Source organism: Lissotriton vulgaris, chromosome 4_1 (assembly GCF_964263255.1).
Source record: "Lissotriton vulgaris chromosome 4_1, aLisVul1.2, whole genome shotgun sequence".
NCBI lineage: Eukaryota > Metazoa > Chordata > Amphibia > Caudata > Salamandridae > Lissotriton > Lissotriton vulgaris.
Window position 1 is genome coordinate 519,574,778 of NC_141691.1, and position 24,629 is coordinate 519,599,406.

At 52.6% G+C, this 24,629-nt stretch overlaps 34 non-coding genes across 34 annotated transcripts; 20 read left to right on the forward strand and 14 right to left on the reverse strand.

Moving 5' to 3' along the window:
• Nucleotides 1-499: 499 nt before the first annotated feature.
• Nucleotides 500-582, reverse strand: TRNAL-UAA (transfer RNA leucine (anticodon UAA)). Its single transcript has one exon. It is a non-coding gene; the product is annotated as a tRNA-Leu (tRNA).
• A 243-nt stretch (nt 583-825) lies between these two features.
• TRNAE-UUC (transfer RNA glutamic acid (anticodon UUC)) lies at nt 826-897 on the forward strand. The gene has a single exon. It is a non-coding gene; the product is annotated as a tRNA-Glu (tRNA).
• Nucleotides 898-1,515: 618 nt separating this feature from the next.
• Nucleotides 1,516-1,587, forward strand: TRNAE-CUC (transfer RNA glutamic acid (anticodon CUC)). Its single transcript has one exon. It is a non-coding gene; the product is annotated as a tRNA-Glu (tRNA).
• A 1,094-nt stretch (nt 1,588-2,681) lies between these two features.
• TRNAL-UAA (transfer RNA leucine (anticodon UAA)) lies at nt 2,682-2,764 on the reverse strand. The gene has a single exon. It is a non-coding gene; the product is annotated as a tRNA-Leu (tRNA).
• Nucleotides 2,765-3,007: 243 nt separating this feature from the next.
• On the forward strand, nt 3,008-3,079 carry TRNAE-UUC (transfer RNA glutamic acid (anticodon UUC)). The gene has a single exon. It is a non-coding gene; the product is annotated as a tRNA-Glu (tRNA).
• A 1,082-nt stretch (nt 3,080-4,161) lies between these two features.
• Nucleotides 4,162-4,244, reverse strand: TRNAL-UAA (transfer RNA leucine (anticodon UAA)). Its single transcript has one exon. It is a non-coding gene; the product is annotated as a tRNA-Leu (tRNA).
• A 243-nt stretch (nt 4,245-4,487) lies between these two features.
• Nucleotides 4,488-4,559, forward strand: TRNAE-UUC (transfer RNA glutamic acid (anticodon UUC)). Its single transcript has one exon. It is a non-coding gene; the product is annotated as a tRNA-Glu (tRNA).
• Nucleotides 4,560-5,653: 1,094 nt separating this feature from the next.
• On the reverse strand, nt 5,654-5,736 carry TRNAL-UAA (transfer RNA leucine (anticodon UAA)). Its single transcript has one exon. It is a non-coding gene; the product is annotated as a tRNA-Leu (tRNA).
• Nucleotides 5,737-5,979: 243 nt separating this feature from the next.
• On the forward strand, nt 5,980-6,051 carry TRNAE-UUC (transfer RNA glutamic acid (anticodon UUC)). The gene has a single exon. It is a non-coding gene; the product is annotated as a tRNA-Glu (tRNA).
• A 618-nt stretch (nt 6,052-6,669) lies between these two features.
• On the forward strand, nt 6,670-6,741 carry TRNAE-CUC (transfer RNA glutamic acid (anticodon CUC)). The gene has a single exon. It is a non-coding gene; the product is annotated as a tRNA-Glu (tRNA).
• A 1,082-nt stretch (nt 6,742-7,823) lies between these two features.
• Nucleotides 7,824-7,906, reverse strand: TRNAL-UAA (transfer RNA leucine (anticodon UAA)). Its single transcript has one exon. It is a non-coding gene; the product is annotated as a tRNA-Leu (tRNA).
• Nucleotides 7,907-8,149: 243 nt separating this feature from the next.
• Nucleotides 8,150-8,221, forward strand: TRNAE-UUC (transfer RNA glutamic acid (anticodon UUC)). The gene has a single exon. It is a non-coding gene; the product is annotated as a tRNA-Glu (tRNA).
• A 1,082-nt stretch (nt 8,222-9,303) lies between these two features.
• On the reverse strand, nt 9,304-9,386 carry TRNAL-UAA (transfer RNA leucine (anticodon UAA)). The gene has a single exon. It is a non-coding gene; the product is annotated as a tRNA-Leu (tRNA).
• Nucleotides 9,387-9,629: 243 nt separating this feature from the next.
• On the forward strand, nt 9,630-9,701 carry TRNAE-UUC (transfer RNA glutamic acid (anticodon UUC)). The gene has a single exon. It is a non-coding gene; the product is annotated as a tRNA-Glu (tRNA).
• Nucleotides 9,702-10,319: 618 nt separating this feature from the next.
• TRNAE-CUC (transfer RNA glutamic acid (anticodon CUC)) lies at nt 10,320-10,391 on the forward strand. Its single transcript has one exon. It is a non-coding gene; the product is annotated as a tRNA-Glu (tRNA).
• Nucleotides 10,392-11,485: 1,094 nt separating this feature from the next.
• TRNAL-UAA (transfer RNA leucine (anticodon UAA)) lies at nt 11,486-11,568 on the reverse strand. The gene has a single exon. It is a non-coding gene; the product is annotated as a tRNA-Leu (tRNA).
• Nucleotides 11,569-11,811: 243 nt separating this feature from the next.
• TRNAE-UUC (transfer RNA glutamic acid (anticodon UUC)) lies at nt 11,812-11,883 on the forward strand. Its single transcript has one exon. It is a non-coding gene; the product is annotated as a tRNA-Glu (tRNA).
• A 1,082-nt stretch (nt 11,884-12,965) lies between these two features.
• On the reverse strand, nt 12,966-13,048 carry TRNAL-UAA (transfer RNA leucine (anticodon UAA)). The gene has a single exon. It is a non-coding gene; the product is annotated as a tRNA-Leu (tRNA).
• A 243-nt stretch (nt 13,049-13,291) lies between these two features.
• On the forward strand, nt 13,292-13,363 carry TRNAE-UUC (transfer RNA glutamic acid (anticodon UUC)). Its single transcript has one exon. It is a non-coding gene; the product is annotated as a tRNA-Glu (tRNA).
• Nucleotides 13,364-13,981: 618 nt separating this feature from the next.
• On the forward strand, nt 13,982-14,053 carry TRNAE-CUC (transfer RNA glutamic acid (anticodon CUC)). The gene has a single exon. It is a non-coding gene; the product is annotated as a tRNA-Glu (tRNA).
• A 1,082-nt stretch (nt 14,054-15,135) lies between these two features.
• Nucleotides 15,136-15,218, reverse strand: TRNAL-UAA (transfer RNA leucine (anticodon UAA)). Its single transcript has one exon. It is a non-coding gene; the product is annotated as a tRNA-Leu (tRNA).
• A 243-nt stretch (nt 15,219-15,461) lies between these two features.
• Nucleotides 15,462-15,533, forward strand: TRNAE-UUC (transfer RNA glutamic acid (anticodon UUC)). The gene has a single exon. It is a non-coding gene; the product is annotated as a tRNA-Glu (tRNA).
• Nucleotides 15,534-16,151: 618 nt separating this feature from the next.
• TRNAE-CUC (transfer RNA glutamic acid (anticodon CUC)) lies at nt 16,152-16,223 on the forward strand. Its single transcript has one exon. It is a non-coding gene; the product is annotated as a tRNA-Glu (tRNA).
• Nucleotides 16,224-17,317: 1,094 nt separating this feature from the next.
• On the reverse strand, nt 17,318-17,400 carry TRNAL-UAA (transfer RNA leucine (anticodon UAA)). Its single transcript has one exon. It is a non-coding gene; the product is annotated as a tRNA-Leu (tRNA).
• Nucleotides 17,401-17,643: 243 nt separating this feature from the next.
• On the forward strand, nt 17,644-17,715 carry TRNAE-UUC (transfer RNA glutamic acid (anticodon UUC)). The gene has a single exon. It is a non-coding gene; the product is annotated as a tRNA-Glu (tRNA).
• Nucleotides 17,716-18,797: 1,082 nt separating this feature from the next.
• On the reverse strand, nt 18,798-18,880 carry TRNAL-UAA (transfer RNA leucine (anticodon UAA)). The gene has a single exon. It is a non-coding gene; the product is annotated as a tRNA-Leu (tRNA).
• A 243-nt stretch (nt 18,881-19,123) lies between these two features.
• TRNAE-UUC (transfer RNA glutamic acid (anticodon UUC)) lies at nt 19,124-19,195 on the forward strand. The gene has a single exon. It is a non-coding gene; the product is annotated as a tRNA-Glu (tRNA).
• Nucleotides 19,196-20,289: 1,094 nt separating this feature from the next.
• TRNAL-UAA (transfer RNA leucine (anticodon UAA)) lies at nt 20,290-20,372 on the reverse strand. The gene has a single exon. It is a non-coding gene; the product is annotated as a tRNA-Leu (tRNA).
• Nucleotides 20,373-20,615: 243 nt separating this feature from the next.
• TRNAE-UUC (transfer RNA glutamic acid (anticodon UUC)) lies at nt 20,616-20,687 on the forward strand. Its single transcript has one exon. It is a non-coding gene; the product is annotated as a tRNA-Glu (tRNA).
• A 618-nt stretch (nt 20,688-21,305) lies between these two features.
• Nucleotides 21,306-21,377, forward strand: TRNAE-CUC (transfer RNA glutamic acid (anticodon CUC)). Its single transcript has one exon. It is a non-coding gene; the product is annotated as a tRNA-Glu (tRNA).
• A 1,082-nt stretch (nt 21,378-22,459) lies between these two features.
• Nucleotides 22,460-22,542, reverse strand: TRNAL-UAA (transfer RNA leucine (anticodon UAA)). The gene has a single exon. It is a non-coding gene; the product is annotated as a tRNA-Leu (tRNA).
• Nucleotides 22,543-22,785: 243 nt separating this feature from the next.
• On the forward strand, nt 22,786-22,857 carry TRNAE-UUC (transfer RNA glutamic acid (anticodon UUC)). The gene has a single exon. It is a non-coding gene; the product is annotated as a tRNA-Glu (tRNA).
• Nucleotides 22,858-23,939: 1,082 nt separating this feature from the next.
• Nucleotides 23,940-24,022, reverse strand: TRNAL-UAA (transfer RNA leucine (anticodon UAA)). Its single transcript has one exon. It is a non-coding gene; the product is annotated as a tRNA-Leu (tRNA).
• Nucleotides 24,023-24,265: 243 nt separating this feature from the next.
• Nucleotides 24,266-24,337, forward strand: TRNAE-UUC (transfer RNA glutamic acid (anticodon UUC)). The gene has a single exon. It is a non-coding gene; the product is annotated as a tRNA-Glu (tRNA).
• Nucleotides 24,338-24,629: the final 292 nt, after the last annotated feature.

A 24,629-nucleotide genomic window follows, 5' to 3' on the forward strand; every position in this document is an offset into this window, starting at 1 on the left:
TGTGGGCATGGGCAGGATAGGTTGTGGGGGACCCGTCAGGGCATTGCCCGTTCGGAAGGCGAGAGGAGGCGGGGCAGGAAACTCTGCTCAATTTCTTTCCCAGAGGCCTGTGGAGAACCCTTTGCACGTTTGAGCCAGCCGGGCCTGCATCAGCAGATCCTGCTCCACTGGGAAGGGAGAGCCTGTAGGCGTAAATCAAAAAAAGGGGAGAAATCTGCAAATTCTAGCGGCAGACCCATGTTGCCCAGGAAGCAATCAGTTTCTCCTACTCCCTATAGTGGAAAAAGACATAGGAGGTGTATTTCTCTAGGCAGGGGCTCTGTGTAGATGGCACTTCATTGCTCTGGGAAGCATCCATGCTGGTGGAAGAGTAGCAGCAGACTCCACACCTGAGGCTTGAATGGGGACCGTTGGGGAGGGGCAGTGGGAGGCCGAGGAGGGCGGTGGAAAATGCTTTTCAAAAGCATCTGCACGTTCCTACAACCCTGCTGAAAACCCATACCAGGAATGGGGCTCGAGCCCATGCGGACAAACGTCCATTGGATCTTAAGTCCAACGCCTTAACCACTCGGCCACCCTGGTGAGACCCAAGGATTTACTTTCTTCAACTCCCTTTTTATGCTTGCTGCTGTAGCACCAGCTGTCCAGCAAGAGGTGATTGCAGAGTTAAAAGGCTTTTGCAGGAGGTTAAAAGTAATTGCTTATAACAAACACACTGTGTGACACCTAACTTTCTCCCACTCGGACCTTACCGTTAATTTTTATATTGGAGTTAGCTTAGTCACAATAAGGGGGTGAGCAAGGCAGGCACACTAGAGCATCTACTCCCTGGTGGTCTAGTGGCTAGGATTCGGCGCTTTCACCGCCGCGGCCCGGGTTCGATTCCCGGTCAGGGAAGATCCCTCTAAAGCATAGATTGCTTAATTTGTCTGTGTATCTTTTTTAAAAGAAGGTCTTTAAAAAGGCACCCCTCCCAATAGATGAAAGCGGAGGAATGGGGCTTGTTCTCCTGTGCCCCAGGTTGCTTTGCCCCCATTGACCTAAGCCACCTTTGTGCGCACGCAGTCCCCCACCCAGTCAGGTGCTCTATGTTGGCGTGAAGTGCAGTACCAGCTCAACAGAAAGGTAAATTGCTGGAAAACCCTGCTGTGATGCATACATCTACTTTGGAGCACTCTTCTCCTTTGCACTCTTGAATCGCTTAAGCGCAATGTATTCTTCCAGCAAGCTGAATAACGAGATAGGTGAGAGAAGGTGTACCAGCTGTCTGTGCGCCATCAGCAGCCACTAGGTGTCCCTCTTGTGTTTTCCCGGGGATCCTGATTGTGCAGGAATTCATCGGTTCAGTAGCAAGGGGGAGAGGATGGCCTGTGCCTGGAAGTGACAGGCAGTCTGGTGGCATCATGAGGATTAAGTTCCGATTCATATTTGCTGTAGAATAAAATATGTTTTCAGCCCCCATGAGCTTTGTCACTCGGAGAGCAGTGTATGAACTTTTGCTGCACGGCTCTGGGCTCCCTGGTGGTCTAGTGGTTAGGATTCGGCGCTCTCACCGCCGCGGCCTGGGTTCGATTCCCGGTCAGGGAAAAGTCCCTCTTCTGACCTTGAAAGCTTTTCCTTCCCGTAGGTCAGGGCTTCTCAAAATGAAGTTGCTTTTCTGACTCACAATTTGCCTAGCATGACGCAGTATCGCTCAAAATATGATTTTCGCAAGGTTCCTTTAGAGCTGCTTCCCATGGTGGGAGGCAAGGCTCTTGAGCAAGTGAGATCCTGTATTCCGAGGCGCGCTTCCTTTTGTAGGCTTCTGACCCCATGGCCTGTGGCAGGTAGTCCTCCTTTGACTGGGCCGCAGGCTTTGTCTCCAAATGGCGTCCTGGACCCACTGCAACCCACCTGTTTGCTAAAACGGAAGTCTGCCTCTGGGTAAGAAAAAGCTGAGCTGCACGTACGGAAAGCGGCACAGGCCAGAGGCGGGGAGGGTGTGGCAAGGGCTGCCTGATTTGCATAGTGACCTGTTGCATCTTGGGAATGTACAGGCTTTGGAGCTTAACAGGTACTGCAGGTGTCTGCCTGGCCTGAGAGATGCCTGTCTGGTGCTCCCCTCAGGACACACAGGCCTTCCATTCGAGCATGAAGGGTGAGGGACATGGGTCACCCTCATATACAGGGGTGTGGGCATGGGCAGGATAGGTTGTGGGGGACCCGTCAGGGCATTGCCCGTTTGGAAGCCCGTTCGGAAGGCGAGAGGAGGCGGGGCAGGAAACTCTGCTCAATTTCTTTCCCAGAGGCCTGTGGAGAACCCTTTGCACGTTTGAGCCAGCCGGGTCTGCATCAGCAGATCCTGCTCCACTGGGAAGGGAGAGCCTGTAGGCGTAAATCAAAAAAAGGGGAGAAATCTGCAAATTCTAGCGGCAGACCCATGTTGCCCAGGAAGCAATCCCTTTCTCCTACTCCCTATAGTGGAAAAAGACATAGGAGGTGTATTTCTCTAGGCAGGGGCTCTGTGTAGATGGCACTTCATTCCTCTGGGAAGCATCCATGCTGGTGGAAGAGTAGCAGCAGACTCCACACCTGAGGCTTGAATGGGGACCGTTGGGGAGGGGCAGTGGGAGGCCGAGGAGGGCGGAGGAAAATGCTTTTCAAAAGCATCTGCACGTTCCTACAAACCTGCTGAAAACCCATACCAGGAATGGGGCTCGAGCCCATGCGGACAAACGTCCATTGGATCTTAAGTCCAACGCCTTAACCACTCGGCCACCCTGGTGAGACCCAAGGATTTACTTTCTTCAACTCCCTTTTTATGCTTGCTGCTGTAGCACCAGCTGTCCAGCAAGAGGTGATTGCAGAGTTAAAAGGCTTTTGCAGGAGGTTAAAAGTAATTGCTTATAACAAACACACTGTGTGACACCTAACTTTCTCCCACTCGGACCTTACCGTTAATTTTTATATTGGAGTTAGCTTAGTCACAATAAGGGGGTGAGCAAGGCAGGCACACTAGAGCATCTACTCCCTGGTGGTCTAGTGGCTAGGATTCGGCGCTTTCACCGCCGCGGCCCGGGTTCGATTCCCGGTCAGGGAAAAGTCCCTCTTCTGACCTTGAAAGCTTTTCCTTCCCGTAGGTCAGGGCTTCTCAAAATGAAGTTGCTTTTCTGACTCACAATTTGCCTAGCATGACGCAGTATCGCTCAAAATATGATTTTCGCAAGGTTCCTTTAGAGCTGCTTCCCATGGTGGGAGGCAAGGCTCTTGAGCAAGTGAGATCCTGTATTCCGAGGCGCGCTTCCTTTTGTAGGCTTCTGACCCCATGGCCTGTGGCAGGTAGTCCTCCTTTGACTGGGCCGCAGGCTTTGTCTCCAAATGGCGTCCTGGACCCACTGCAACCCACCTGTTTGCTAAAACGGAAGTCTGCCTCTGGGTAAGAAAAAGCTGAGCTGCACGTACGGAAAGCGGCAGAGGCCAGAGGCGGGGAGGGTGTGGCAAGGGCTGCCTGATTTGCATAGTGACCTGTTGCATCTTGGGAATGTACAGGCTTTGGAGCTTAACAGGTACTGCAGGTGTCTGCCTGGCCTGAGAGATGCCTGTCTGGTGCTCCCCTCAGGACACACAGGCCTTCCATTCGAGCATGGAGGGTGAGGGACATGGGTCACCCTCATATACAGGGGTGTGGGCATGGGCAGGATAGGTTGTGGGGGACCCGTCAGGGCATTGCCCGTTCGGAAGGCGAGAGGAGGCGGGGCAGGAAACTCTGCTCAATTTCTTTCCCAGAGGCCTGTGGAGAACCCTTTGCACGTTTGAGCCAGCCGGGCCTGCATCAGCAGATCCTGCTCCACTGGGAAGGGAGAGCCTGTAGGCGTAAATCAAAAAAAGGGGAGAAATCTGCAAATTCTAGCGGCAGACCCATGTTGCCCAGGAAGCAATCAGTTTCTCCTACTCCCTATAGTGGAAAAAGACATAGGAGGTGTATTTCTCTAGGCAGGGGCTCTGTGTAGATGGCACTTCATTGCTCTGGGAAGCATCCATGCTGGTGGAAGAGTAGCAGCAGACTCCACACCTGAGGCTTGAATGGGGACCGTTGGGGAGGGGCAGTGGGAGGCCGAGGAGGGCGGTGGAAAATGCTTTTCAAAAGCATCTGCACGTTCCTACAACCCTGCTGAAAACCCATACCAGGAATGGGGCTCGAGCCCATGCGGACAAACGTCCATTGGATCTTAAGTCCAACGCCTTAACCACTCGGCCACCCTGGTGAGACCCAAGGATTTACTTTCTTCAACTCCCTTTTTATGCTTGCTGCTGTAGCACCAGCTGTCCAGCAAGAGGTGATTGCAGAGTTAAAAGGCTTTTGCAGGAGGTTAAAAGTAATTGCTTATAACAAACACACTGTGTGACACCTAACTTTCTCCCACTCGGACCTTACCGTTAATTTTTATATTGGAGTTAGCTTAGTCACAATAAGGGGGTGAGCAAGGCAGGCACACTAGAGCATCTACTCCCTGGTGGTCTAGTGGCTAGGATTCGGCGCTTTCACCGCCGCGGCCCGGGTTCGATTCCCGGTCAGGGAAAAGTCCCTCTTCTGACCTTGAAAGCTTTTCCTTCCCGTAGGTCAGGGCTTCTCAAAATGAAGTTGCTTTTCTGACTCACAATTTGCCTAGCATGACGCAGTATCGCTCAAAATATGATTTTCGCAAGGTTCCTTTAGAGCTGCTTCCCATGGTGGGAGGCAAGGCTCTTGAGCAAGTGAGATCCTGTATTCCGAGGCGCGCTTCCTTTTGTAGGCTTCTGACCCCATGGCCTGTGGCAGGTAGTCCTCCTTTGACTGGGCCGCAGGCTTTGTCTCCAAATGGCGTCCTGGACCCACTGCAACCCACCTGTTTGCTAAAACGGAAGTCTGCCTCTGGGTAAGAAAAAGCTGAGCTGCACGTACGGAAAGCGGCAGAGGCCAGAGGCGGGGAGGGTGTGGCAAGGGCTGCCTGATTTGCATAGTGACCTGTTGCATCTTGGGAATGTACAGGCTTTGGAGCTTAACAGGTACTGCAGGTGTCTGCCTGGCCTGAGAGATGCCTGTCTGGTGCTCCCCTCAGGACACACAGGCCTTCCATTCGAGCATGAAGGGTGAGGGACATGGGTCACCCTCATATACAGGGGTGTGGGCATGGGCAGGATAGGTTGTGGGGGACCCGTCAGGGCATTGCCCGTTTGGAAGCCCGTTCGGAAGGCGAGAGGAGGCGGGGCAGGAAACTCTGCTCAATTTCTTTCCCAGAGGCCTGTGGAGAACCCTTTGCACGTTTGAGCCAGCCGGGCCTGCATCAGCAGATCCTGCTCCACTGGGAAGGGAGAGCCTGTAGGCGTAAATCAAAAAAAGGGGAGAAATCTGCAAATTCGAGCGGCAGACCCATGTTGCCCAGGAAGCAATCAGTTTCTCCTACTCCCTATAGTGGAAAAAGACATAGGAGGTGTATTTCTCTAGGCAGGGGCTCTGTGTAGATGGCACTTCATTGCTCTGGGAAGCATCCATGCTGGTGGAAGAGTAGCAGCAGACTCCACACCTGAGGCTTGAATGGGGACCGTTGGGGAGGGGCAGTGGGAGGCCGAGGAGGGCGGAGGAAAATGCTTTTCAAAAGCATCTGCACGTTCCTACAAACCTGCTGAAAACCCATACCAGGAATGGGGCTCGAGCCCATGCGGACAAACGTCCATTGGATCTTAAGTCCAACGCCTTAACCACTCGGCCACCCTGGTGAGACCCAAGGATTTACTTTCTTCAACTCCCTTTTTATGCTTGCTGCTGTAGCACCAGCTGTCCAGCAAGAGGTGATTGCAGAGTTAAAATGCTTTTGCAGGAGGTTAAAAGTAATTGCTTATAACAAACACACTGTGTGACACCTAACTTTCTCCCACTCGGACCTTACCGTTAATTTTTATATTGGAGTTAGCTTAGTCACAATAAGGGGGTGAGCAAGGCAGGCACACTAGAGCATCTACTCCCTGGTGGTCTAGTGGCTAGGATTCGGCGCTTTCACCGCCGCGGCCCGGGTTCGATTCCCGGACAGGGAAGATCCCTCTAAAGCATAGATTGCTTAATTTGTCTGTGTATCTTTTTTAAAAGAAGGTCTTTAAAAAGGCACCCCTCCCAATAGATGAAAGCGGAGGAATGGGGCTTGTTCTCCTGTGCCCCAGGTTGCTTTGCCCCCATTGACCTAAGCCACCTTTGTGCGCACGCAGTCCCCCACCCAGTCAGGTGCTCTATGTTGGCGTGAAGTGCAGTACCAGCTCAACAGAAAGGTAAATTGCTGGAAAACCCTGCTGTGATGCATACATCTACTTTGGAGCACTCTTCTCCTTTGCACTCTTGAATCGCTTAAGCGCAATGTATTCTTCCAGCAAGCTGAATAACGAGATAGGTGAGAGAAGGTGTACCAGCTGTCTGTGCGCCATCAGCAGCCACTAGGTGTCCCTCTTGTGTTTTCCCGGGGATCCTGATTGTGCAGGAATTCATCGGTTCAGTAGCAAGGGGGAGAGGATGGCCTGTGCCTGGAAGTGACAGGCAGTCTGGTGGCATCATGAGGATTAAGTTCCGATTCATATTTGCTGTAGAATAAAATATGTTTTCAGCCCCCATGAGCTTTGTCACTCGGAGAGCAGTGTATGAACTTTTGCTGCACGGCTCTGGGCTCCCTGGTGGTCTAGTGGTTAGGATTCGGCGCTCTCACCGCCGCGGCCTGGGTTCGATTCCCGGTCAGGGAAAAGTCCCTCTTCTGACCTTGAAAGCTTTTCCTTCCCGTAGGTCAGGGCTTCTCAAAATGAAGTTGCTTTTCTGACTCACAATTTGCCTAGCATGACGCAGTATCGCTCAAAATATGATTTTCGCAAGGTTCCTTTAGAGCTGCTTCCCATGGTGGGAGGCAAGGCTCTTGAGCAAGTGAGATCCTGTATTCCGAGGCGCGCTTCCTTTTGTAGGCTTCTGACCCCATGGCCTGTGGCAGGTAGTCCTCCTTTGACTGGGCCGCAGGCTTTGTCTCCAAATGGCGTCCTGGACCCACTGCAACCCACCTGTTTGCTAAAACGGAAGTCTGCCTCTGGGTAAGAAAAAGCTGAGCTGCACGTACGGAAAGCGGCAGAGGCCAGAGGCGGGGAGGGTGTGGCAAGGGCTGCCTGATTTGCATAGTGACCTGTTGCATCTTGGGAATGTACAGGCTTTGGAGCTTAACAGGTACTGCAGGTGTCTGCCTGGCCTGAGAGATGCCTGTCTGGTGCTCCCCTCAGGACACACAGGCCTTCCATTCGAGCATGGAGGGTGAGGGACATGGGTCACCCTCATATACAGGGGTGTGGGCATGGGCAGGATAGGTTGTGGGGGACCCGTCAGGGCATTGCCCGTTCGGAAGGCGAGAGGAGGCGGGGCAGGAAACTCTGCTCAATTTCTTTCCCAGAGGCCTGTGGAGAACCCTTTGCACGTTTGAGCCAGCCGGGCCTGCATCAGCAGATCCTGCTCCACTGGGAAGGGAGAGCCTGTAGGCGTAAATCAAAAAAAGGGGAGAAATCTGCAAATTCTAGCGGCAGACCCATGTTGCCCAGGAAGCAATCCCTTTCTCCTACTCCCTATAGTGGAAAAAGACATAGGAGGTGTATTTCTCTAGGCAGGGGCTCTGTGTAGATGGCACTTCATTGCTCTGGGAAGCATCCATGCTGGTGGAAGAGTAGCAGCAGACTCCACACCTGAGGCTTGAATGGGGACCGTTGGGGAGGGGCAGTGGGAGGCCGAGGAGGGCGGAGGAAAATGCTTTTCAAAAGCATCTGCACGTTCCTACAAACCTGCTGAAAACCCATACCAGGAATGGGGCTCGAACCCATGCGGACAAACGTCCATTGGATCTTAAGTCCAACGCCTTAACCACTCGGCCACCCTGGTGAGACCCAAGGATTTACTTTCTTCAACTCCCTTTTTATGCTTGCTGCTGTAGCACCAGCTGTCCAGCAAGAGGTGATTGCAGAGTTAAAAGGCTTTTGCAGGAGGTTAAAAGTAATTGCTTATAACAAACACACTGTGTGACACCTAACTTTCTCCCACTCAGACCTTACCGTTAATTTTTATATTGGAGTTAGCTTAGTCACAATAAGGGGGTGAGCAAGGCAGGCACACTAGAGCATCTACTCCCTGGTGGTCTAGTGGCTAGGATTCGGCGCTTTCACCGCCGCGGCCCGGGTTCGATTCCCGGTCAGGGAAAAGTCCCTCTTCTGACCTTGAAAGCTTTTCCTTCCCGTAGGTCAGGGCTTCTCAAAATGAAGTTGCTTTTCTGACTCACAATTTGCCTAGCATGACGCAGTATCGCTCAAAATATGATTTTCGCAAGGTTCCTTTAGAGCTGCTTCCCATGGTGGGAGGCAAGGCTCTTGAGCAAGTGAGATCCTGTATTCCGAGGCGCGCTTCCTTTTGTAGGCTTCTGACCCCATGGCCTGTGGCAGGTAGTCCTCCTTTGACTGGGCCGCAGGCTTTGTCTCCAAATGGCGTCCTGGACCCACTGCAACCCACCTGTTTGCTAAAACGGAAGTCTGCCTCTGGGTAAGAAAAAGCTGAGCTGCACGTACGGAAAGCGGCAGAGGCCAGAGGCGGGGAGGGTGTGGCAAGGGCTGCCTGATTTGCATAGTGACCTGTTGCATCTTGGGAATGTACAGGCTTTGGAGCTTAACAGGTACTGCAGGTGTCTGCCTGGCCTGAGAGATGCCTGTCTGGTGCTCCCCTCAGGACACACAGGCCTTCCATTCGAGCATGGAGGGTGAGGGACATGGGTCACCCTCATATACAGGGGTGTGGGCATGGGCAGGATAGGTTGTGGGGGACCCGTCAGGGCATTGCCCGTTCGGAAGGCGAGAGGAGGCGGGGCAGGAAACTCTGCTCAATTTCTTTCCCAGAGGCCTGTGGAGAACCCTTTGCACGTTTGAGCCAGCCGGGCCTGCATCAGCAGATCCTGCTCCACTGGGAAGGGAGAGCCTGTAGGCGTAAATCAAAAAAAGGGGAGAAATCTGCAAATTCTAGCGGCAGACCCATGTTGCCCAGGAAGCAATCAGTTTCTCCTACTCCCTATAGTGGAAAAAGACATAGGAGGTGTATTTCTCTAGGCAGGGGCTCTGTGTAGATGGCACTTCATTGCTCTGGGAAGCATCCATGCTGGTGGAAGAGTAGCAGCAGACTCCACACCTGAGGCTTGAATGGGGACCGTTGGGGAGGGGCAGTGGGAGGCCGAGGAGGGCGGAGGAAAATGCTTTTCAAAAGCATCTGCACGTTCCTACAAACCTGCTGAAAACCCATACCAGGAATGGGGCTCGAGCCCATGCGGACAAACGTCCATTGGATCTTAAGTCCAACGCCTTAACCACTCGGCCACCCTGGTGAGACCCAAGGATTTACTTTCTTCAACTCCCTTTTTATGCTTGCTGCTGTAGCACCAGCTGTCCAGCAAGAGGTGATTGCAGAGTTAAAAGGCTTTTGCAGGAGGTTAAAAGTAATTGCTTATAACAAACACACTGTGTGACACCTAACTTTCTCCCACTCGGACCTTACCGTTAATTTTTATATTGGAGTTAGCTTAGTCACAATAAGGGGGTGAGCAAGGCAGGCACACTAGAGCATCTACTCCCTGGTGGTCTAGTGGCTAGGATTCGGCGCTTTCACCGCCGCGGCCCGGGTTCGATTCCCGGTCAGGGAAGATCCCTCTAAAGCATAGATTGCTTAATTTGTCTGTGTATCTTTTTTAAAAGAAGGTCTTTAAAAAGGCACCCCTCCCAATAGATGAAAGCGGAGGAATGGGGCTTGTTCTCCTGTGCCCCAGGTTGCTTTGCCCCCATTGACCTAAGCCACCTTTGTGCGCACGCAGTCCCCCACCCAGTCAGGTGCTCTATGTTGGCGTGAAGTGCAGTACCAGCTCAACAGAAAGGTAAATTGCTGGAAAACCCTGCTGTGATGCATACATCTACTTTGGAGCACTCTTCTCCTTTGCACTCTTGAATCGCTTAAGCGCAATGTATTCTTCCAGCAAGCTGAATAACGAGATAGGTGAGAGAAGGTGTACCAGCTGTCTGTGCGCCATCAGCAGCCACTAGGTGTCCCTCTTGTGTTTTCCCGGGGATCCTGATTGTGCAGGAATTCATCGGTTCAGTAGCAAGGGGGAGAGGATGGCCTGTGCCTGGAAGTGACAGGCAGTCTGGTGGCATCATGAGGATTAAGTTCCGATTCATATTTGCTGTAGAATAAAATATGTTTTCAGCCCCCATGAGCTTTGTCACTCGGAGAGCAGTGTATGAACTTTTGCTGCACGGCTCTGGGCTCCCTGGTGGTCTAGTGGTTAGGATTCGGCGCTCTCACCGCCGCGGCCTGGGTTCGATTCCCGGTCAGGGAAAAGTCCCTCTTCTGACCTTGAAAGCTTTTCCTTCCCGTAGGTCAGGGCTTCTCAAAATGAAGTTGCTTTTCTGACTCACAATTTGCCTAGCATGACGCAGTATCGCTCAAAATATGATTTTCGCAAGGTTCCTTTAGAGCTGCTTCCCATGGTGGGAGGCAAGGCTCTTGAGCAAGTGAGATCCTGTATTCCGAGGCGCGCTTCCTTTTGTAGGCTTCTGACCCCATGGCCTGTGGCAGGTAGTCCTCCTTTGACTGGGCCGCAGGCTTTGTCTCCAAATGGCGTCCTGGACCCACTGCAACCCACCTGTTTGCTAAAACGGAAGTCTGCCTCTGGGTAAGAAAAAGCTGAGCTGCACGTACGGAAAGCGGCAGAGGCCAGAGGCGGGGAGGGTGTGGCAAGGGCTGCCTGATTTGCATAGTGACCTGTTGCATCTTGGGAATGTACAGGCTTTGGAGCTTAACAGGTACTGCAGGTGTCTGCCTGGCCTGAGAGATGCCTGTCTGGTGCTCCCCTCAGGACACACAGGCCTTCCATTCGAGCATGAAGGGTGAGGGACATGGGTCACCCTCATATACAGGGGTGTGGGCATGGGCAGGATAGGTTGTGGGGGACCCGTCAGGGCATTGCCCGTTTGGAAGCCCGTTCGGAAGGCGAGAGGAGGCGGGGCAGGAAACTCTGCTCAATTTCTTTCCCAGGGGCCTGTGGAGAACCCTTTGCACGTTTGAGCCAGCCGGGTCTGCATCAGCAGATCCTGCTCCACTGGGAAGGGAGAGCCTGTAGGCGTAAATCAAAAAAAGGGGAGAAATCTGCAAATTCTAGCGGCAGACCCATGTTGCCCAGGAAGCAATCCCTTTCTCCTACTCCCTATAGTGGAAAAAGACATAGGAGGTGTATTTCTCTAGGCAGGGGCTCTGTGTAGATGGCACTTCATTGCTCTGGGAAGCATCCATGCTGGTGGAAGAGTAGCAGCAGACTCCACACCTGAGGCTTGAATGGGGACCGTTGGGGAGGGGCAGTGGGAGGCCGAGGAGGGCGGAGGAAAATGCTTTTCAAAAGCATCTGCACGTTCCTACAAACCTGCTGAAAACCCATACCAGGAATGGGGCTCGAGCCCATGCGGACAAACGTCCATTGGATCTTAAGTCCAACGCCTTAACCACTCGGCCACCCTGGTGAGACCCAAGGATTTACTTTCTTCAACTCCCTTTTTATGCTTGCTGCTGTAGCACCAGCTGTCCAGCAAGAGGTGATTGCAGAGTTAAAAGGCTTTTGCAGGAGGTTAAAAGTAATTGCTTATAACAAACACACTGTGTGACACCTAACTTTCTCCCACTCGGACCTTACCGTTAATTTTTATATTGGAGTTAGCTTAGTCACAATAAGGGGGTGAGCAAGGCAGGCACACTAGAGCATCTACTCCCTGGTGGTCTAGTGGCTAGGATTCGGCGCTTTCACCGCCGCGGCCCGGGTTCGATTCCCGGTCAGGGAAAAGTCCCTCTTCTGACCTTGAAAGCTTTTCCTTCCCGTAGGTCAGGGCTTCTCAAAATGAAGTTGCTTTTCTGACTCACAATTTGCCTAGCATGACGCAGTATCGCTCAAAATATGATTTTCGCAAGGTTCCTTTAGAGCTGCTTCCCATGGTGGGAGGCAAGGCTCTTGAGCAAGTGAGATCCTGTATTCCGAGGCGCGCTTCCTTTTGTAGGCTTCTGACCCCATGGCCTGTGGCAGGTAGTCCTCCTTTGACTGGGCCGCAGGCTTTGTCTCCAAATGGCGTCCTGGACCCACTGCAACCCACCTGTTTGCTAAAACGGAAGTCTGCCTCTGGGTAAGAAAAAGCTGAGCTGCACGTACGGAAAGCGGCAGAGGCCAGAGGCGGGGAGGGTGTGGCAAGGGCTGCCTGATTTGCATAGTGACCTGTTGCATCTTGGGAATGTACAGGCTTTGGAGCTTAACAGGTACTGCAGGTGTCTGCCTGGCCTGAGAGATGCCTGTCTGGTGCTCCCCTCAGGACACACAGGCCTTCCATTCGAGCATGGAGGGTGAGGGACATGGGTCACCCTCATATACAGGGGTGTGGGCATGGGCAGGATAGGTTGTGGGGGACCCGTCAGGGCATTGCCCGTTCGGAAGGCGAGAGGAGGCGGGGCAGGAAACTCTGCTCAATTTCTTTCCCAGAGGCCTGTGGAGAACCCTTTGCACGTTTGAGCCAGCCGGGCCTGCATCAGCAGATCCTGCTCCACTGGGAAGGGAGAGCCTGTAGGCGTAAATCAAAAAAAGGGGAGAAATCTGCAAATTCTAGCGGCAGACCCATGTTGCCCAGGAAGCAATCAGTTTCTCCTACTCCCTATAGTGGAAAAAGACATAGGAGGTGTATTTCTCTAGGCAGGGGCTCTGTGTAGATGGCACTTCATTGCTCTGGGAAGCATCCATGCTGGTGGAAGAGTAGCAGCAGACTCCACACCTGAGGCTTGAATGGGGACCGTTGGGGAGGGGCAGTGGGAGGCCGAGGAGGGCGGTGGAAAATGCTTTTCAAAAGCATCTGCACGTTCCTACAACCCTGCTGAAAACCCATACCAGGAATGGGGCTCGAGCCCATGCGGACAAACGTCCATTGGATCTTAAGTCCAACGCCTTAACCACTCGGCCACCCTGGTGAGACCCAAGGATTTACTTTCTTCAACTCCCTTTTTATGCTTGCTGCTGTAGCACCAGCTGTCCAGCAAGAGGTGATTGCAGAGTTAAAAGGCTTTTGCAGGAGGTTAAAAGTAATTGCTTATAACAAACACACTGTGTGACACCTAACTTTCTCCCACTCGGACCTTACCGTTAATTTTTATATTGGAGTTAGCTTAGTCACAATAAGGGGGTGAGCAAGGCAGGCACACTAGAGCATCTACTCCCTGGTGGTCTAGTGGCTAGGATTCGGCGCTTTCACCGCCGCGGCCCGGGTTCGATTCCCGGTCAGGGAAGATCCCTCTAAAGCATAGATTGCTTAATTTGTCTGTGTATCTTTTTTAAAAGAAGGTCTTTAAAAAGGCACCCCTCCCAATAGATGAAAGCGGAGGAATGGGGCTTGTTCTCCTGTGCCCCAGGTTGCTTTGCCCCCATTGACCTAAGCCACCTTTGTGCGCACGCAGTCCCCCACCCAGTCAGGTGCTCTATGTTGGCGTGAAGTGCAGTACCAGCTCAACAGAAAGGTAAATTGCTGGAAAACCCTGCTGTGATGCATACATCTACTTTGGAGCACTCTTCTCCTTTGCACTCTTGAATCGCTTAAGCGCAATGTATTCTTCCAGCAAGCTGAATAACGAGATAGGTGAGAGAAGGTGTACCAGCTGTCTGTGCGCCATCAGCAGCCACTAGGTGTCCCTCTTGTGTTTTCCCGGGGATCCTGATTGTGCAGGAATTCATCGGTTCAGTAGCAAGGGGGAGAGGATGGCCTGTGCCTGGAAGTGACAGGCAGTCTGGTGGCATCATGAGGATTAAGTTCCGATTCATATTTGCTGTAGAATAAAATATGTTTTCAGCCCCCATGAGCTTTGTCACTCGGAGAGCAGTGTATGAACTTTTGCTGCACGGCTCTGGGCTCCCTGGTGGTCTAGTGGTTAGGATTCGGCGCTCTCACCGCCGCGGCCTGGGTTCGATTCCCGGTCAGGGAAAAGTCCCTCTTCTGACCTTGAAAGCTTTTCCTTCCCGTAGGTCAGGGCTTCTCAAAATGAAGTTGCTTTTCTGACTCACAATTTGCCTAGCATGACGCAGTATCGCTCAAAATATGATTTTCGCAAGGTTCCTTTAGAGCTGCTTCCCATGGTGGGAGGCAAGGCTCTTGAGCAAGTGAGATCCTGTATTCCGAGGCGCGCTTCCTTTTGTAGGCTTCTGACCCCATGGCCTGTGGCAGGTAGTCCTCCTTTGACTGGGCCGCAGGCTTTGTCTCCAAATGGCGTCCTGGACCCACTGCAACCCACCTGTTTGCTAAAACGGAAGTCTGCCTCTGGGTAAGAAAAAGCTGAGCTGCACGTACGGAAAGCGGCACAGGCCAGAGGCGGGGAGGGTGTGGCAAGGGCTGCCTGATTTGCATAGTGACCTGTTGCATCTTGGGAATGTACAGGCTTTGGAGCTTAACAGGTACTGCAGGTGTCTGCCTGGCCTGAGAGATGCCTGTCTGGTGCTCCCCTCAGGACACACAGGCCTTCCATTCGAGCATGGAGGGTGAGGGACATGGGTCACCCTCATATACAGGGGTGTGGGCATGGGCAGGATAGGTTGTGGGGGACCCGTCAGGGCATTGCCCGTTCGGAAGGCGAGAGGAGGCGGGGCAGGAAACTCTGCTCAATTTCTTTCCCAGAGGCCTGTGGAGAACCCTTTGCACGTTTGAGCCAGCCGGGCCTGCATCAGCAGATCCTGCTCCACTGGGAAGGGAGAGCCTGTAGGCGTAAATCAAAAAAAGGGGAGAAATCTGCAAATTCTAGCGGCAGACCCATGTTGCCCAGGAAGCAATCAGTTTCTCCTACTCCCTATAGTGGAAAAAGACATAGGAGGTGTATTTCTCTAGGCAGGGGCTCTGTGTAGATGGCACTTCATTGCTCTGGGAAGCATCCATGCTGGTGGAAGAGTAGCAGCAGACTCCACACCTGAGGCTTGAATGGGGACCGTTGGGGAGGGGCAGTGGGAGGCCGAGGAGGGCGGTGGAAAATGCTTTTCAAAAGCATCTGCACGTTCCTACAACCCTGCTGAAAACCCATACCAGGAATGGGGCTCGAGCCCATGCGGACAAACGTCCATTGGATCTTAAGTCCAACGCCTTAACCACTCGGCCACCCTGGTGAGACCCAAGGATTTACTTTCTTCAACTCCCTTTTTATGCTTGCTGCTGTAGCACCAGCTGTCCAGCAAGAGGTGATTGCAGAGTTAAAAGGCTTTTGCAGGAGGTTAAAAGTAATTGCTTATAACAAACACACTGTGTGACACCTAACTTTCTCCCACTCGGACCTTACCGTTAATTTTTATATTGGAGTTAGCTTAGTCACAATAAGGGGGTGAGCAAGGCAGGCACACTAGAGCATCTACTCCCTGGTGGTCTAGTGGCTAGGATTCGGCGCTTTCACCGCCGCGGCCCGGGTTCGATTCCCGGTCAGGGAAGATCCCTCTAAAGCATAGATTGCTTAATTTGTCTGTGTATCTTTTTTAAAAGAAGGTCTTTAAAAAGGCACCCCTCCCAATAGATGAAAGCGGAGGAATGGGGCTTGTTCTCCTGTGCCCCAGGTTGCTTTGCCCCCATTGACCTAAGCCACCTTTGTGCGCACGCAGTCCCCCACCCAGTCAGGTGCTCTATGTTGGCGTGAAGTGCAGTACCAGCTCAACAGAAAGGTAAATTGCTGGAAAACCCTGCTGTGATGCATACATCTACTTTGGAGCACTCTTCTCCTTTGCACTCTTGAATCGCTTAAGCGCAATGTATTCTTCCAGCAAGCTGAATAACGAGATAGGTGAGAGAAGGTGTACCAGCTGTCTGTGCGCCATCAGCAGCCACTAGGTGTCCCTCTTGTGTTTTCCCGGGGATCCTGATTGTGCAGGAATTCATCGGTTCAGTAGCAAGGGGGAGAGGATGGCCTGTGCCTGGAAGTGACAGGCAGTCTGGTGGCATCATGAGGATTAAGTTCCGATTCATATTTGCTGTAGAATAAAATATGTTTTCAGCCCCCATGAGCTTTGTCACTCGGAGAGCAGTGTATGAACTTTTGCTGCACGGCTCTGGGCTCCCTGGTGGTCTAGTGGTTAGGATTCGGCGCTCTCACCGCCGCGGCCTGGGTTCGATTCCCGGTCAGGGAAAAGTCCCTCTTCTGACCTTGAAAGCTTTTCCTTCCCGTAGGTCAGGGCTTCTCAAAATGAAGTTGCTTTTCTGACTCACAATTTGCCTAGCATGACGCAGTATCGCTCAAAATATGATTTTCGCAAGGTTCCTTTAGAGCTGCTTCCCATGGTGGGAGGCAAGGCTCTTGAGCAAGTGAGATCCTGTATTCCGAGGCGCGCTTCCTTTTGTAGGCTTCTGACCCCATGGCCTGTGGCAGGTAGTCCTCCTTTGACTGGGCCGCAGGCTTTGTCTCCAAATGGCGTCCTGGACCCACTGCAACCCACCTGTTTGCTAAAACGGAAGTCTGCCTCTGGGTAAGAAAAAGCTGAGCTGCACGTACGGAAAGCGGCACAGGCCAGAGGCGGGGAGGGTGTGGCAAGGGCTGCCTGATTTGCATAGTGACCTGTTGCATCTTGGGAATGTACAGGCTTTGGAGCTTAACAGGTACTGCAGGTGTCTGCCTGGCCTGAGAGATGCCTGTCTGGTGCTCCCCTCAGGACACACAGGCCTTCCATTCGAGCATGAAGGGTGAGGGACATGGGTCACCCTCATATACAGGGGTGTGGGCATGGGCAGGATAGGTTGTGGGGGACCCGTCAGGGCATTGCCCGTTTGGAAGCCCGTTCGGAAGGCGAGAGGAGGCGGGGCAGGAAACTCTGCTCAATTTCTTTCCCAGAGGCCTGTGGAGAACCCTTTGCACGTTTGAGCCAGCCGGGTCTGCATCAGCAGATCCTGCTCCACTGGGAAGGGAGAGCCTGTAGGCGTAAATCAAAAAAAGGGGAGAAATCTGCAAATTCTAGCGGCAGACCCATGTTGCCCAGGAAGCAATCCCTTTCTCCTACTCCCTATAGTGGAAAAAGACATAGGAGGTGTATTTCTCTAGGCAGGGGCTCTGTGTAGATGGCACTTCATTCCTCTGGGAAGCATCCATGCTGGTGGAAGAGTAGCAGCAGACTCCACACCTGAGGCTTGAATGGGGACCGTTGGGGAGGGGCAGTGGGAGGCCGAGGAGGGCGGAGGAAAATGCTTTTCAAAAGCATCTGCACGTTCCTACAAACCTGCTGAAAACCCATACCAGGAATGGGGCTCGAGCCCATGCGGACAAACGTCCATTGGATCTTAAGTCCAACGCCTTAACCACTCGGCCACCCTGGTGAGACCCAAGGATTTACTTTCTTCAACTCCCTTTTTATGCTTGCTGCTGTAGCACCAGCTGTCCAGCAAGAGGTGATTGCAGAGTTAAAAGGCTTTTGCAGGAGGTTAAAAGTAATTGCTTATAACAAACACACTGTGTGACACCTAACTTTCTCCCACTCGGACCTTACCGTTAATTTTTATATTGGAGTTAGCTTAGTCACAATAAGGGGGTGAGCAAGGCAGGCACACTAGAGCATCTACTCCCTGGTGGTCTAGTGGCTAGGATTCGGCGCTTTCACCGCCGCGGCCCGGGTTCGATTCCCGGTCAGGGAAAAGTCCCTCTTCTGACCTTGAAAGCTTTTCCTTCCCGTAGGTCAGGGCTTCTCAAAATGAAGTTGCTTTTCTGACTCACAATTTGCCTAGCATGACGCAGTATCGCTCAAAATATGATTTTCGCAAGGTTCCTTTAGAGCTGCTTCCCATGGTGGGAGGCAAGGCTCTTGAGCAAGTGAGATCCTGTATTCCGAGGCGCGCTTCCTTTTGTAGGCTTCTGACCCCATGGCCTGTGGCAGGTAGTCCTCCTTTGACTGGGCCGCAGGCTTTGTCTCCAAATGGCGTCCTGGACCCACTGCAACCCACCTGTTTGCTAAAACGGAAGTCTGCCTCTGGGTAAGAAAAAGCTGAGCTGCACGTACGGAAAGCGGCAGAGGCCAGAGGCGGGGAGGGTGTGGCAAGGGCTGCCTGATTTGCATAGTGACCTGTTGCATCTTGGGAATGTACAGGCTTTGGAGCTTAACAGGTACTGCAGGTGTCTGCCTGGCCTGAGAGATGCCTGTCTGGTGCTCCCCTCAGGACACACAGGCCTTCCATTCGAGCATGGAGGGTGAGGGACATGGGTCACCCTCATATACAGGGGTGTGGGCATGGGCAGGATAGGTTGTGGGGGACCCGTCAGGGCATTGCCCGTTCGGAAGGCGAGAGGAGGCGGGGCAGGAAACTCTGCTCAATTTCTTTCCCAGAGGCCTGTGGAGAACCCTTTGCACGTTTGAGCCAGCCGGGCCTGCATCAGCAGATCCTGCTCCACTGGGAAGGGAGAGCCTGTAGGCGTAAATCAAAAAAAGGGGAGAAATCTGCAAATTCTAGCGGCAGACCCATGTTGCCCAGGAAGCAATCAGTTTCTCCTACTCCCTATAGTGGAAAAAGACATAGGAGGTGTATTTCTCTAGGCAGGGGCTCTGTGTAGATGGCACTTCATTGCTCTGGGAAGCATCCATGCTGGTGGAAGAGTAGCAGCAGACTCCACACCTGAGGCTTGAATGGGGACCGTTGGGGAGGGGCAGTGGGAGGCCGAGGAGGGCGGTGGAAAATGCTTTTCAAAAGCATCTGCACGTTCCTACAACCCTGCTGAAAACCCATACCAGGAATGGGGCTCGAGCCCATGCGGACAAACGTCCATTGGATCTTAAGTCCAACGCCTTAACCACTCGGCCACCCTGGTGAGACCCAAGGATTTACTTTCTTCAACTCCCTTTTTATGCTTGCTGCTGTAGCACCAGCTGTCCAGCAAGAGGTGATTGCAGAGTTAAAAGGCTTTTGCAGGAGGTTAAAAGTAATTGCTTATAACAAACACACTGTGTGACACCTAACTTTCTCCCACTCGGACCTTACCGTTAATTTTTATATTGGAGTTAGCTTAGTCACAATAAGGGGGTGAGCAAGGCAGGCACACTAGAGCATCTACTCCCTGGTGGTCTAGTGGCTAGGATTCGGCGCTTTCACCGCCGCGGCCCGGGTTCGATTCCCGGTCAGGGAAAAGTCCCTCTTCTGACCTTGAAAGCTTTTCCTTCCCGTAGGTCAGGGCTTCTCAAAATGAAGTTGCTTTTCTGACTCACAATTTGCCTAGCATGACGCAGTATCGCTCAAAATATGATTTTCGCAAGGTTCCTTTAGAGCTGCTTCCCATGGTGGGAGGCAAGGCTCTTGAGCAAGTGAGATCCTGTATTCCGAGGCGCGCTTCCTTTTGTAGGCTTCTGACCCCATGGCCTGTGGCAGGTAGTCCTCCTTTGACTGGGCCGCAGGCTTTGTCTCCAAATGGCGTCCTGGACCCACTGCAACCCACCTGTTTGCTAAAACGGAAGTCTGCCTCTGGGTAAGAAAAAGCTGAGCTGCACGTACGGAAAGCGGCAGAGGCCAGAGGCGGGGAGGGTGTGGCAAGGGCTGCCTGATTTGCATAGTGACCTGTTGCATCTTGGGAATGTACAGGCTTTGGAGCTTAACAGGTACTGCAGGTGTCTGCCTGGCCTGAGAGATGCCTGTCTGGTGCTCCCCTCAGGACACACAGGCCTTCCATTCGAGCATGAAGGGTGAGGGACATGGGTCACCCTCATATACAGGGGTGTGGGCATGGGCAGGATAGGTTGTGGGGGACCCGTCAGGGCATTGCCCGTTTGGAAGCCCGTTCGGAAGGCGAGAGGAGGCGGGGCAGGAAACTCTGCTCAATTTCTTTCCCAGAGGCCTGTGGAGAACCCTTTGCACGTTTGAGCCAGCCGGGCCTGCATCAGCAGATCCTGCTCCACTGGGAAGGGAGAGCCTGTAGGCGTAAATCAAAAAAAGGGGAGAAATCTGCAAATTCGAGCGGCAGACCCATGTTGCCCAGGAAGCAATCAGTTTCTCCTACTCCCTATAGTGGAAAAAGACATAGGAGGTGTATTTCTCTAGGCAGGGGCTCTGTGTAGATGGCACTTCATTGCTCTGGGAAGCATCCATGCTGGTGGAAGAGTAGCAGCAGACTCCACACCTGAGGCTTGAATGGGGACCGTTGGGGAGGGGCAGTGGGAGGCCGAGGAGGGCGGAGGAAAATGCTTTTCAAAAGCATCTGCACGTTCCTACAAACCTGCTGAAAACCCATACCAGGAATGGGGCTCGAGCCCATGCGGACAAACGTCCATTGGATCTTAAGTCCAACGCCTTAACCACTCGGCCACCCTGGTGAGACCCAAGGATTTACTTTCTTCAACTCCCTTTTTATGCTTGCTGCTGTAGCACCAGCTGTCCAGCAAGAGGTGATTGCAGAGTTAAAATGCTTTTGCAGGAGGTTAAAAGTAATTGCTTATAACAAACACACTGTGTGACACCTAACTTTCTCCCACTCGGACCTTACCGTTAATTTTTATATTGGAGTTAGCTTAGTCACAATAAGGGGGTGAGCAAGGCAGGCACACTAGAGCATCTACTCCCTGGTGGTCTAGTGGCTAGGATTCGGCGCTTTCACCGCCGCGGCCCGGGTTCGATTCCCGGACAGGGAAGATCCCTCTAAAGCATAGATTGCTTAATTTGTCTGTGTATCTTTTTTAAAAGAAGGTCTTTAAAAAGGCACCCCTCCCAATAGATGAAAGCGGAGGAATGGGGCTTGTTCTCCTGTGCCCCAGGTTGCTTTGCCCCCATTGACCTAAGCCACCTTTGTGCGCACGCAGTCCCCCACCCAGTCAGGTGCTCTATGTTGGCGTGAAGTGCAGTACCAGCTCAACAGAAAGGTAAATTGCTGGAAAACCCTGCTGTGATGCATACATCTACTTTGGAGCACTCTTCTCCTTTGCACTCTTGAATCGCTTAAGCGCAATGTATTCTTCCAGCAAGCTGAATAACGAGATAGGTGAGAGAAGGTGTACCAGCTGTCTGTGCGCCATCAGCAGCCACTAGGTGTCCCTCTTGTGTTTTCCCGGGGATCCTGATTGTGCAGGAATTCATCGGTTCAGTAGCAAGGGGGAGAGGATGGCCTGTGCCTGGAAGTGACAGGCAGTCTGGTGGCATCATGAGGATTAAGTTCCGATTCATATTTGCTGTAGAATAAAATATGTTTTCAGCCCCCATGAGCTTTGTCACTCGGAGAGCAGTGTATGAACTTTTGCTGCACGGCTCTGGGCTCCCTGGTGGTCTAGTGGTTAGGATTCGGCGCTCTCACCGCCGCGGCCTGGGTTCGATTCCCGGTCAGGGAAAAGTCCCTCTTCTGACCTTGAAAGCTTTTCCTTCCCGTAGGTCAGGGCTTCTCAAAATGAAGTTGCTTTTCTGACTCACAATTTGCCTAGCATGACGCAGTATCGCTCAAAATATGATTTTCGCAAGGTTCCTTTAGAGCTGCTTCCCATGGTGGGAGGCAAGGCTCTTGAGCAAGTGAGATCCTGTATTCCGAGGCGCGCTTCCTTTTGTAGGCTTCTGACCCCATGGCCTGTGGCAGGTAGTCCTCCTTTGACTGGGCCGCAGGCTTTGTCTCCAAATGGCGTCCTGGACCCACTGCAACCCACCTGTTTGCTAAAACGGAAGTCTGCCTCTGGGTAAGAAAAAGCTGAGCTGCACGTACGGAAAGCGGCAGAGGCCAGAGGCGGGGAGGGTGTGGCAAGGGCTGCCTGATTTGCATAGTGACCTGTTGCATCTTGGGAATGTACAGGCTTTGGAGCTTAACAGGTACTGCAGGTGTCTGCCTGGCCTGAGAGATGCCTGTCTGGTGCTCCCCTCAGGACACACAGGCCTTCCATTCGAGCATGGAGGGTGAGGGACATGGGTCACCCTCATATACAGGGGTGTGGGCATGGGCAGGATAGGTTGTGGGGGACCCGTCAGGGCATTGCCCGTTCGGAAGGCGAGAGGAGGCGGGGCAGGAAACTCTGCTCAATTTCTTTCCCAGAGGCCTGTGGAGAACCCTTTGCACGTTTGAGCCAGCCGGGCCTGCATCAGCAGATCCTGCTCCACTGGGAAGGGAGAGCCTGTAGGCGTAAATCAAAAAAAGGGGAGAAATCTGCAAATTCTAGCGGCAGACCCATGTTGCCCAGGAAGCAATCCCTTTCTCCTACTCCCTATAGTGGAAAAAGACATAGGAGGTGTATTTCTCTAGGCAGGGGCTCTGTGTAGATGGCACTTCATTGCTCTGGGAAGCATCCATGCTGGTGGAAGAGTAGCAGCAGACTCCACACCTGAGGCTTGAATGGGGACCGTTGGGGAGGGGCAGTGGGAGGCCGAGGAGGGCGGAGGAAAATGCTTTTCAAAAGCATCTGCACGTTCCTACAAACCTGCTGAAAACCCATACCAGGAATGGGGCTCGAACCCATGCGGACAAACGTCCATTGGATCTTAAGTCCAACGCCTTAACCACTCGGCCACCCTGGTGAGACCCAAGGATTTACTTTCTTCAACTCCCTTTTTATGCTTGCTGCTGTAGCACCAGCTGTCCAGCAAGAGGTGATTGCAGAGTTAAAAGGCTTTTGCAGGAGGTTAAAAGTAATTGCTTATAACAAACACACTGTGTGACACCTAACTTTCTCCCACTCAGACCTTACCGTTAATTTTTATATTGGAGTTAGCTTAGTCACAATAAGGGGGTGAGCAAGGCAGGCACACTAGAGCATCTACTCCCTGGTGGTCTAGTGGCTAGGATTCGGCGCTTTCACCGCCGCGGCCCGGGTTCGATTCCCGGTCAGGGAAAAGTCCCTCTTCTGACCTTGAAAGCTTTTCCTTCCCGTAGGTCAGGGCTTCTCAAAATGAAGTTGCTTTTCTGACTCACAATTTGCCTAGCATGACGCAGTATCGCTCAAAATATGATTTTCGCAAGGTTCCTTTAGAGCTGCTTCCCATGGTGGGAGGCAAGGCTCTTGAGCAAGTGAGATCCTGTATTCCGAGGCGCGCTTCCTTTTGTAGGCTTCTGACCCCATGGCCTGTGGCAGGTAGTCCTCCTTTGACTGGGCCGCAGGCTTTGTCTCCAAATGGCGTCCTGGACCCACTGCAACCCACCTGTTTGCTAAAACGGAAGTCTGCCTCTGGGTAAGAAAAAGCTGAGCTGCACGTACGGAAAGCGGCAGAGGCCAGAGGCGGGGAGGGTGTGGCAAGGGCTGCCTGATTTGCATAGTGACCTGTTGCATCTTGGGAATGTACAGGCTTTGGAGCTTAACAGGTACTGCAGGTGTCTGCCTGGCCTGAGAGATGCCTGTCTGGTGCTCCCCTCAGGACACACAGGCCTTCCATTCGAGCATGGAGGGTGAGGGACATGGGTCACCCTCATATACAGGGGTGTGGGCATGGGCAGGATAGGTTGTGGGGGACCCGTCAGGGCATTGCCCGTTCGGAAGGCGAGAGGAGGCGGGGCAGGAAACTCTGCTCAATTTCTTTCCCAGAGGCCTGTGGAGAACCCTTTGCACGTTTGAGCCAGCCGGGCCTGCATCAGCAGATCCTGCTCCACTGGGAAGGGAGAGCCTGTAGGCGTAAATCAAAAAAAGGGGAGAAATCTGCAAATTCGAGCGGCAGACCCATGTTGCCCAGGAAGCAATCAGTTTCTCCTACTCCCTATAGTGGAAAAAGACATAGGAGGTGTATTTCTCTAGGCAGGGGCTCTGTGTAGATGGCACTTCATTGCTCTGGGAAGCATCCATGCTGGTGGAAGAGTAGCAGCAGACTCCACACCTGAGGCTTGAATGGGGACCGTTGGGGAGGGGCAGTGGGAGGCCGAGGAGGGCGGAGGAAAATGCTTTTCAAAAGCATCTGCACGTTCCTACAAACCTGCTGAAAACCCATACCAGGAATGGGGCTCGAGCCCATGCGGACAAACGTCCATTGGATCTTAAGTCCAACGCCTTAACCACTCGGCCACCCTGGTGAGACCCAAGGATTTACTTTCTTCAACTCCCTTTTTATGCTTGCTGCTGTAGCACCAGCTGTCCAGCAAGAGGTGATTGCAGAGTTAAAATGCTTTTGCAGGAGGTTAAAAGTAATTGCTTATAACAAACACACTGTGTGACACCTAACTTTCTCCCACTCGGACCTTACCGTTAATTTTTATATTGGAGTTAGCTTAGTCACAATAAGGGGGTGAGCAAGGCAGGCACACTAGAGCATCTACTCCCTGGTGGTCTAGTGGCTAGGATTCGGCGCTTTCACCGCCGCGGCCCGGGTTCGATTCCCGGTCAGGGAAGATCCCTCTAAAGCATAGATTGCTTAATTTGTCTGTGTATCTTTTTTAAAAGAAGGTCTTTAAAAAGGCACCCCTCCCAATAGATGAAAGCGGAGGAATGGGGCTTGTTCTCCTGTGCCCCAGGTTGCTTTGCCCCCATTGACCTAAGCCACCTTTGTGCGCACGCAGTCCCCCACCCAGTCAGGTGCTCTATGTTGGCGTGAAGTGCAGTACCAGCTCAACAGAAAGGTAAATTGCTGGAAAACCCTGCTGTGATGCATACATCTACTTTGGAGCACTCTTCTCCTTTGCA